Raw genomic sequence first — 10,713 nt, forward strand, 5'->3', positions numbered from 1 at the left:
TTAGTTCTCATCCACATTAACTGTCTGTGGACTTTTTTTTTTTTTAATTTTTTTTAACATTTATTTATTTTTGAGACAGAGAGAGACAGAGCATGAACGGGGGAGGGGCAGAGAGAGAGGGAGACACAGAATCGGAAGCAGGCTCCAGGCTCTGAGCCATCAACCCAGAGCCCGACGAGGGGCTTGAACTCACAGACCGTGAGATCGTGACCTGAGCTGAAGTCGGACGCTCAACCGACTGAGCCACCCAGGCGCCCCCTTTTTTTTTTTTTTTTTTTTTTGTGGACTTTTGAAAGTGGTGACAGGTACGTAGATAACCAACACCTAGAGCCTATTTGGTGAATCTTCATCCTTATTACGTTTTCTGGACAACCACACATGGTTACAATATGGCACATTCCTTATTCCTTTGGCCCAGACAGCTTTGTTGAGCCTGGTGTCGAAGCACACATCTGGAGTTCCCATCTCTTTCATGACAAATTTCCAGATCTCTTTGAATGCTTGAGAGGCACGCTTCTTGAACCCCGCTCCATGGATGCGCTTGTGAGTGCTGATAGTGTATTCTCTGGTCACTACCTTGATGATGGCAGAATGGCCCTTCTTGCTACCCTTCTCTGGGGGAACCATTCTGCCTGGCCCTGGTTGGAAAAGCTGATCACCTCTAATTTTGAATACATCGTAGAGCTTAGTCCAGCATCAGAATATTGAGTAAGAACTAAATAGAAGTGAGGCGCTCATCTATGCAAGGACCACTTATCAAGTACACATTTCATGTGTTGATCTTTGTTAGGCTCTACAAAGGTACACAAAGATACACGAAATTAATTCAACAAACTCTTTATGAAAAATCTATTTTGCCAGGCCATTATTCAAGGTGCTAGGAGTGCTATAGAGTTCCCATACTTGAGGGACTCTGTTCATTGAGAAAGAACTCATTGGATAAGAACCAAGATCCCCACTCCCAAGGGATATGCTGTTCTGCTAACTACCAGGGTTTTTCTTTTGTTGAATGGTGTATACAAACTGGTTAAAGACTGACTTTTTTTTTCTTTTAAATGTTTATTTATTTATTTATTTTTGAGAGGGGGAGCAGAGAGAGAGGGAGATAGAGAATCCCAAGCAGGCCCTGAGGCGAAATCAACAGTCAGACCCTAACCAACTGAGCCACCCAGGTGCCACTAAACGCTGACTTTCTTAAGAGAACAAAGAGAACTTTTAATGTTGGGTGGGAGATGGGGTGCCTGCGTGACTCAGTCAAGCATCTGACTTTGGCTCAGGTCATGATCTTGTGCCTGCATTGGGCTCTGTGCTGGCAGCTCAGAGCCAGGAGCCTGCTTCAGATTCTGTGTCTCCCTCTCTCTCTGGCCTTCCCCCGCTCACGCTCTGTCTCTGTCTGTTTCTCAAAGATAAAAATAAATAAACATTAAAAAAAAGTTGGGTGGGAGAAAAGAAAAAAGAGAAAGAGGCAACTGGCAGAGGCGGGCTCTTTGGTAGGAAGAGGGAAAGTGTCTGATAGGGTAATGGATTAAATGTCTGCTTGGTGATATGTATGGGATGTGACCGCTCTTTCCTAGACTCCAAAGAATTCTTCACTAGAACACCAATTTTCTTATTAATGTGTTGTAGTATTAGCTATGTTTTGGAGGATATGACATAGTGGTGAGTAGGGCCTCGGAGTGAATGTAAAGTGAGAGCCAAGGCTCCCCATGGGAGGCCCAGCCCATCTGGGTTACATCTTGGGGATCCTCATCTTGCATATTTGATATAAGTTAAAGATTCCAGCTGCATTTTAGATTGTCGTTGCTAAGAAGGCAACTCACCATCCATGCCAAACATTTGGAATTTTGTGTAACAGAGTGAAGATACTTCTGGCATGAGCCACAATGGTTCTTGGCATCAGTTAAGTTTCTTTTGTTTCAACGGAATCAAGGCCAATTAAGCAAGAAAAAAAGAAGAGGATGTGGGGGAAGGGATTGGTGGTAGAATGTATTAGAAGCACAAGGGGAGGGGCTGCCTGGGTGGCTCAGTCGGTTAATCGTCCAACTCTCAGTTTTGGTTTTGGCATGATCTCATGGTTTCATGACTTCGAGTCCTACATGGGGCTCTGGGCTGACAGCACAGAGCCTGCTTGGTGTTCTTTCTCCCTCTCTCTCTGCCTCTCCCCCTCTCAGGCTGTCTCTGTTTCTCTCAAAATATACAAATAAACTTAAAAAAAAAAAGAAGAAGAACGAGGGAGAGCTCACACCTAGGAAGAGCTGGCCAGCTTGACCTTGGGGGTCAGGGAGACCAGGGAACAGGGACCAGGGCCTTCCTTCAGCGACCTCAGGGGCCGTGGAGATTTTCTGGAGCGGCTGCTATCATGTGTTTTACCCCTATTGTCATCTCTGTTCATGTTATTAAGTTCCCGTGAGAGAATCTAATTAATACAGCTGGAGTCAAGGGTCTCAACTCTCTGTGTGGCAAAATCATTTGAGTTAGACAGTCTTCTCTTTCCATGTCTCCAACATGTCTCAAAACTAGATAGAAATGGTGTACTCTTGGATGTTTATACTGTGTGTCCTTCTTTTGGTTTAACTGAGAGTCTTGAATTATTCCATCTCTCTAACACACATTAATTTGGAAGTTATATACACTCTGCTTCTATTCTTTCAGTGGTTACCCTAGAAATTCCAACCTGCACCCATAACCCACCAAAGTCTAAGTTAATCAACATCTTTCCTCTCCTCTCAGGCAATCCAAAACTTTAGAATACTTAAATTCCATTCCTCCTTACCTACTTATAAATTGACTTTTTCATATAGTTTAAGTCAACTTTTTTTTTTAACATTTATTTATTTTGAGAGAGAGCGAGAACATGTGCTTGCGAGAGAGCGGGGGAGGGGGACAGAGAGAGGGAGAGAGAGAATCTTAGGCGAGCACTGCACTGTCAGCACAGAGCCCGATGAAGAACTTGAACTCACAAACCGTGAGATCACGACTTGAGCCAAAATCAAGAGCTCAACCGACTGAGCCACCCACACGTCCTATGAAGTCAACTTTTAACACACAACCAAGAATTATTCCAACATTTTATTGTCAGTGTTCATTTGCGTCTGCCGTTTGCTTTGCTCTTCACTCATTGTGTGTCTCAAACATTCCATATGGGACCTTTTTTTTTCTTCCTGCCTCAAGTATTTTCTTTAGCATTTCCTTTAAGAGCTTTTGTTAGTGATGAACTAGCAATTTTTATTTCTCTGCAGTATTTATTTTGTCCTTATTCTTGAAAGACTTTTTTTTACCCCTGCTAGATAGAAAAATTCTAGGCTGGCACATTAGTTCTCTCCGTGCACTAAAGGCGTATCACTGTTTTTCTCACTTCCATTGTTTGCTGTTGAAAATCTGCTGTCAGCTGAGCTGCTGCTCCTTTAAAGTCAATCTTTTCTCTCTTTTTTTCTGGGTGCTTTTAAGATTTTTCTCTTTATCTTTAGTTTCCTGCAACTTCAGCATTATGTGCCTAAGTATGTTTTACTTACCCTGCTTGGGATTTAACGGGTTTACCAAATCTCTGGATACGTGTCTGGCAGTTCTGAAAATGTTCAGTTATTATGAATTTAAATATTGCCTAGTTCTTTCTCTCCCTTTTTCTAGAACATCTATTTAACATTATCTTGCGTGTCTCTCAAACCCTCTTTCCCATTTTTCATCTTTTGATTCTGTGTTGCATTTAGAAAAAATTGTTTTTCTGTTTCACTGTTTCTCTAATTGTGCTTAATCTACCCCCTGAGTTTTTAATTTTGATAAACTTAAAGTTAGTTATTTTTTAAATGCACTGACACTTTTTATAGTAACTTATAACTGCTAATTCATTAATCTACATCTATATGGGTCTTTTTGTGGCTCTTTGTTACTTCCGTTGGTTTCCTTGTATGCTTGAATGTTTTTAATTATATGCTGCTCACTGCCCTTAGAAAATTATTTGTGGGGGCACCTGGATGGCTCAGTCAGTTAAGCATCCAACTCTTGATTTAGGCTCAGGTCATGATCTCTCAGTTCATGAGATCAAGCCCCATGTCAGGCTCTGTACTGACAGTGTGGAGCCTGCTTGGGATTCTCTTTCTCCCTCTCTTTCTGCCCCTCCCCTGCTTGTGCATGTGCTCTCTCTCTCTAAAAATAAATAAATATATATTTAAATATATAATAAATATATATGTTATATATATTTATATAATTTATGTAATTATATACCTTTCTGTACCTTTCTGTCCGCTACCACTTTATACTTCATTTAGGGTTTAAAGTTTCTTAGACCACTCAAGTCTTTTGAATCCACAGGAGTAACTATCTGTAGTTATAACTTTTTTTGTGAATTTTGGTTTTCTCCCTTGCTCCTTCTGGCCCAGTTAAATCTCCTCACCCTCCCCAGGGGTGAAAGCAGGAAGGTGGTTTCACTATTGAGAGTCCCCCTTAATGTGAAGGCTTCCACTAAATCTTTATGTTTAGAAGACCCTGGACCTAGCATCTGTGCCTCTCACACCATGAGTCTGTGAAAACCACTGCTCTGTCTCAGGCCAAATTCTCAAATACCATCAGGACAAAAGTAGTTCAGAGAGCTCTGTTTACCGCTGGATTTTCGCTTTCTTTTTGCTTTGGGCCTGATATTTCTTTTCCATCTCATCAGTAATGTGGTCCTTTTATGAAGATCTTAAAACTTTTTTATTCATTATTTTTAGATGCTCTTCGCCAAAAGGTATCTCCTAATAACCTGACTTACCATAAAAGACAGTATCTGGCCACAGAGAGTGAACGCGCCTCAGGCCTTCAGTTGATTTAGCTCCTTTCTTGGAAGTTAACACCTCATTCTCTACGGTGAGGCAAGGGCATCCACTATGTGTCAGTCAAATGTTTAACGATCTTTGGAAAACTAGATTTTTACAACTGTCTTGAGGCAAATAATCCTAAAGGGATTGGAGATCGTCAGAATTTCCACTCTGGAATCTCTTAATACTTCCTCCATCCTGTACTCAAAGCGCTCCCTCCACATCTAAAGTGCACTCTTGGGAAGAGAAAACATCTAATGGATAGGCTGCCTGCTGTAGTCCTTTCCCTGTGGTCTCTGGCTTTCAGCATGGTGAATATGCTGAGTGTTCACCACACTTTATTCCTCCTGCATGGAATCTACCTGAAGAAAGATGGGCATGTGCACCCCACAGTCAAGTTCTGTCCTTGTTTGATTTTGGAACCTGCGATATCCATATGGAGCCTATGTGGGATTGAGAAGGCCGAGAAGCAAGGCAGATGGTAGGGAAGAAGATCTTCTGGGGGAAATGGAGAATTTGGAATACTGTTTTGCTCCTAGTATTCAAATGCTCATTCCTATATCTCCAACATTTTCAATAGGTTGTTAATTTCTCATTATTGTGTTGAATTATCTCAGTTTGGGGGGGGGATGCTAAAAAATCAATGCCATGTTGAGATTGGTATTAGCCTACCTGGAAAGCTGATCATAACTGCTTTACTACTTTGTTTGCCTGCTTGGCCCCTGTTGCAATTTGAGTTTGCAAAGTTTGATGAAGTCATTAATATTAGGTGCCCAAGAGAAGGAGCCCAGTGAAGAGATTAGTAACTTCCATTTAAACAGCACAGAGGAATGAAACCTTTAGCTAGGGAGATTTTGAAAACAGATGTTGCTTAAAGAGAAGACAGACATGATCATCACTTATAGCTATAGAACCAGGTTTAACAAGCATTTATACAGGACCTATTATGCCCTATGCACCAGGTTGGTACTTTTTTTTTAATGTTTATTTATTTTGAAAGAGGGAGACTGTGTGTGTGTGAGCAGGAGAGAGGCAGAGAGAGAGGGGGAGAGAGAGAATCCCAAGCAGGTGCTATGCTGTTAGCACAAAGCCCAACTCAGGGCTCGATCCCATGATCTGTGAGATCATGACCTGATCCATAATCAAGAGTCAGACGCTTAAGCAACTGAGCCACCCAGGCGCCCCCAGGCTAGGTATTTTTAAAACCACAGTCCATTAAATTCAGAAAAAAAGAATCATGCCCCTTCTTTGGTGTTGAGCAGAGAGATGTGAAAAAAGTAAACTATTTTAGGATTAAGGAAGGAAGAAAATTCTCACTAGACATTATCCCATGTAGGGGAAAATATTTCAGGAATATTTCCTGGAGGCTCAAGGGCACATTTTAAAACTTAAGTTTGAATAATACACTACTCAGTTAAGCCTTTAGTTTTTCTAAAGAATGTGGTAAGAGTCCCGGACATAAGAGATTTACATTTTCTCCGTATTAGTTCATCTTACGTGTTAACTTTAAGGAAAGATTGTGCAATGCATGGGGTCTGTGAAACCCATAGTTCGTGGGTTAAGGATTCTCGGCACACAGTGCAACACATGGTGTGCCGCTCTACTAAGGAAGGAGGCACTAGGTGTCTATATGGGGAAGCTTTTCCATCGGGAACAACGCCCTATTTCTTTCTTTTTGATGGCGTACGTTCTACACTATGTTCCTCTGTAACGATTCACGTGTGCTTTCCGTGTCATGCTAAATCTCTGCTTTCTTCTGGGGAGTTATTTTCTCACAGCACCTAGCTCAGTGAGTTGCCCGTGATAAGCAATAAATAATCAAAGGCAGTATGGAATGTAGAGATGTAAGTGCCGGACCTGGCTCTGCCACTCAAGACAGGATAAGCTCCAGTGAAGCGGATGCTTGTTCTTTTTCTCTACTAGTTTTTGTTCATCCTTCCTTTTGACCAAGAATCCCAGTTCTTGTCAGTCATATGTTCCTTGCTGAAGCAGTCAATGCCCTTTGGGAAAATCTGACCCTACTCTTGGCTCCAGGAGTGAATTAGTCAGGGTTCTCCAGAGAAACAGAACTGAGAGAAAGAGAGAGAGAGAGAGAGATAGGGAGAGGTATAAAGAACTGGCTCATGTGATTATGGAGGCTGAGAAATCCCACAGTCTCTTGTCTACAAGCTGTAGAACCAGGAGAGCTGATGGTATGAATTCCATTACGAGTAAAGGAAGAAACTGATGTCCCAGCTCAGGAACAGGTAGAGAAGAAATTCTTCCTTACCTCACCTTTTGTTCTAGTCAGGCCTCCAACAGATTGGATGAGGCCCACCTACATTGGGGGGGAGGGGGTCAATCCACTTTATTCAGTCTACTGATTCACATGTTAATCTCATCCAGAATAATGTTTAACCAAATATCTGGGAGCCCCACATCCCAATCAAGTTAACCATCACAAAGGACAAATCCAGTTTGGTTTAAACCAGTCACCACATCATGTCACCCTGTGGGCTGCAGTGATTGATCAAAGAGGGGCAAATACCCAACTCTAGGCCAATGAAGTGCAAGACAAGGGGACATTTGCTAGAGATTACAAGGAAAGAAACTTTTTCATCCTTCCATGGAAGTGATGTACACGGATGCTCTTATGTACCTGGACATGAATGAAAAAGTCCGTGAAATTTGCTGGTAATCATCTTATGACAACACAGAACCTGGCCTTGATCTATAACAGGCAGTGTAGAAGGCAGAGAAAGATGGGAAAATAAACTGGACCATTGTTGAGATTACTTCACATTGTATGTGGAGCCTATGAAATGAAATGAAATGAAATGAAATGAAATGAAATGAAATGAAATGAAATGAAATGAAATGAAATGAAATACAATAAAATATTCCTAACGAATACAATTGGAGTTTGGATGTTATGATCACCAAAGATGCCTTTCAGCTTATAACATTCAATGAGTCTAGTGAGAACTCTACCCAAAAAGTAAACCATTTTTATTACGAAAAGTGAGTATTCGGTAGGTATTAACCAAGTTGGACCACCTGCATCAAGAAAGTACATCCACTCGGCCACACTGACTCCTCACCTGGAGGCGAGGACCTGGGGGAGGACCAGAGGGAGCCTCATGCACCTCGACGTTACGGGCGCAAGACCGAATCTAGATGCTGAGAATATGTGAAGATTGTGTACAAAAATCTCCACCTTCATGGTGCTTACATTCTAGCTGAGGGAGACAGACTATAAACAAATACACGAATAAATAAGCAAATAGCTAAAAAGACCGCGTGTTGGACGGTAACGAGCACTCTGGAGAAAAGGGTATAGGGAGTGCAATTTTAAACGGTGTGGGTCAAGGGAGGTGTATTTGCTGTGTGGGGCTGCTCTAATCAAGTACCACAAACTGAGTGGCTCGAATAACAGAACTGTGTTGTCTCTCAGAAGTGTGCAGTCAGAGTCTCAGCAGGGTTTGTTTCTTCTGAGGCCTGGTTCCTATCCGTCTCCTCGCTCCTGGTCACCTCAGACATTCCTTGGCGGGTGGATGGCTATCTACTGCTTGTGCCTTCACACCATCTTCCTTTTGTATGTGTCTGTCTCTGTGTCTGAATTTCCCCTTTACATAAGAACACCAGTCAGGGGAGCCCGGGGGGCTCAACTGGTTAAGCGTGTGACTCTTGATTTCAGCTCAGATCATGATCCCGGGCTTGTGAGATGGAGCCCCGTGCCAGGCTCTGCGCTGGCAGCACGGAGCCTGCTTGGGATTCTCATTCTCTCTCTCTCTGTCTCTCTCTGCCCTTCCCGTTCCCCTCTCAAAATAAATAAACTTAGAAAAAAAGAAAATGTTTAAACAAAAAAAAGAACACCAATCATATTGGATTAGGGGTCCACTGTAATGAATGACTTCACCATACCTTGATCATCTGGAAGCACCTTCTTCCCAAAGAAGGTCATATTCACAGGTCCTGGGAGTCAGGACTTCAACATCTTTTGTGGGGCCACAATTCAAACCCTAACACGGTTTTACTGTGCAAATGACATTCGAACAAAAGCTTGAAGGTGGGGGGTGGGAGTGAGTCACATTGTGATCTGAGGGAAGGGCGTTAACAGCAGAGGGAACAGCAAATGCAAAGAAAGATGCTGCTTGCTCCTTCAGAACATTTTGGTGAGTTGCTATAGAGTCTGGAAGGTCAAGGAGAGAAAGTCTGCAGCAGAATAAAGCACCAAGCTCAGAGATAACCCATCTACCTCTCAGTGGTGTCCTCCATAACTTCATAGTCAATTTATTCAAAATGTCAAAGACTCTTCCGCTTCCCAAGAGTATAATATAAGGTCACTGAAAGCAGGGAGTGAGTCCCCTACCTCTTCATATCCTCGTGATGCTCAGCGAATGTGGGTGATGTTGAGGGTGCATTTGCCACACCGTCCTTTGCCTGCACTCCAGGAGCTGGCTTACACCCGAACACACAGGAAGAGGCCATGTGGACAAAAGGGAATTTGGCTGGAGGCACTCAAGGTGACAAAGGTAAGAGAGTCAGGTTTCTCATTAAAAGGTGCCTATAGAATTTTGTCGTCATCTCTCGCTACACTGCTTGCACAATCAGCTTCAGTATGTGACCGTCATTGGTTTTTTAACTCACATTTTCTTATCTTTTAAAATCCTATCCTGCCGGTGAAAATTAGAGAAGTAAGAAAGAATGGGCAAGTTTTCTGAAATTAAACTTTAGAGCAAGGGGACCCGTCTTTAGTGGAAATCTGACGGCAACTGATCTACTTCAGCTTTAGGAAACGGCCAAGGCAGCACCAAAGTTCTCTCTGAAGTACGTCAGAGGCGGAACAAGCAGGTCTGTAGACTTCCATTGAATCATCCCTGACCTCCTGCCTTCACTTATCTCCAAGCTGGAATGGTCTCTTGAGCCATCAGCCATCGCCCCCCGCCCGCCACCACCCAGAGGGCCTCCCCCTGTCCCTTCTGTCCTGCCGTGGCCTCAGATAACAATCCTTTCCAGACAGGTTTTGTTCCCACCATGTTTGGAATGCTTCAGAGCAAAACTGAATGTGAATAAGAGCCTAAGTCCCCTCTGTTGTTACCTTCCTCTCACCGTCACACCTCACCCTCAGCCGGAGGGGACTGGTGGTTTCTGCTCAGGACGGCCCCAATCCCACCTCATTTGGTCCAGGCTTGTTAGGAGACTCAGTTCTTTGTTCCCTTCCTCCTTGTGGCTCTGGGCACGTTTCCTTGCTGCCCCATGCCGGCAACAGTCTCCTACTTGTCTGTCCAAAGCCCGTTGTGTATCCAAATCCTCATGTAAGACTCTGGCCCTGCAGCTATTTTCGGGTGCCATGTACCCTTGGCCTTTCCCTCAGGCTGGGACAGGAAAACAGAAACATGTTTAAAGGGTAGCAGAGGGAGAAAAAGAACAAATATCAGCTTGGTCCAGAGCCTTGCGCTTTGTAGGGTTTTCAAAGTAGAAATGTTTACACGGCTCCCTTTCTAGGGCTCCCTTCTCTCCTCCGAAATGGAGGGGCTTCGTGGAAAAGGGGGTGGGCCACCCTACGCCTCTTGTGTCTGTCTCAGCAGGAATGCTGGGACGGGAAAGGGTAAAGAATGAACAAAAGGCCTTGTGTATGCCCAACAGAATCTCCTTGGAACCCATAAATACCCAAATATCTTTAAAGGGCTCAGAAATTAATCCGTATTGAACATCCTCCAGGCGCCTTGCACATTCATACTCCTTGTGTAGTTTCATCTTCACACACACATGCACACACACACACACACACACACACACACACACACACACACAACTATCATGGGGCAGGTTTTATTATCCTCATTTACAGATACAGAAACTGAAGCTGGCCGTGCTAAGTGCCTTGCTGGGTCACATTAGCTACCTAAGGGGTGGAACTTGACTGAATTTAGTT

At 43.3% G+C, this 10,713-nt stretch overlaps 1 pseudogene; it reads right to left on the reverse strand.

Moving 5' to 3' along the window:
* Window positions 1–627, reverse strand: LOC112869969 (large ribosomal subunit protein eL31-like; annotated as a pseudogene).
* Between the last annotated feature and the right edge of the window lie 10,086 nt (window positions 628–10,713).

This window comes from Puma concolor, chromosome B1 (assembly GCF_028749965.1).
Source record: "Puma concolor isolate L17-30 chromosome B1, mPumCon1.1.hap2, whole genome shotgun sequence".
NCBI lineage: Eukaryota > Metazoa > Chordata > Mammalia > Carnivora > Felidae > Puma > Puma concolor.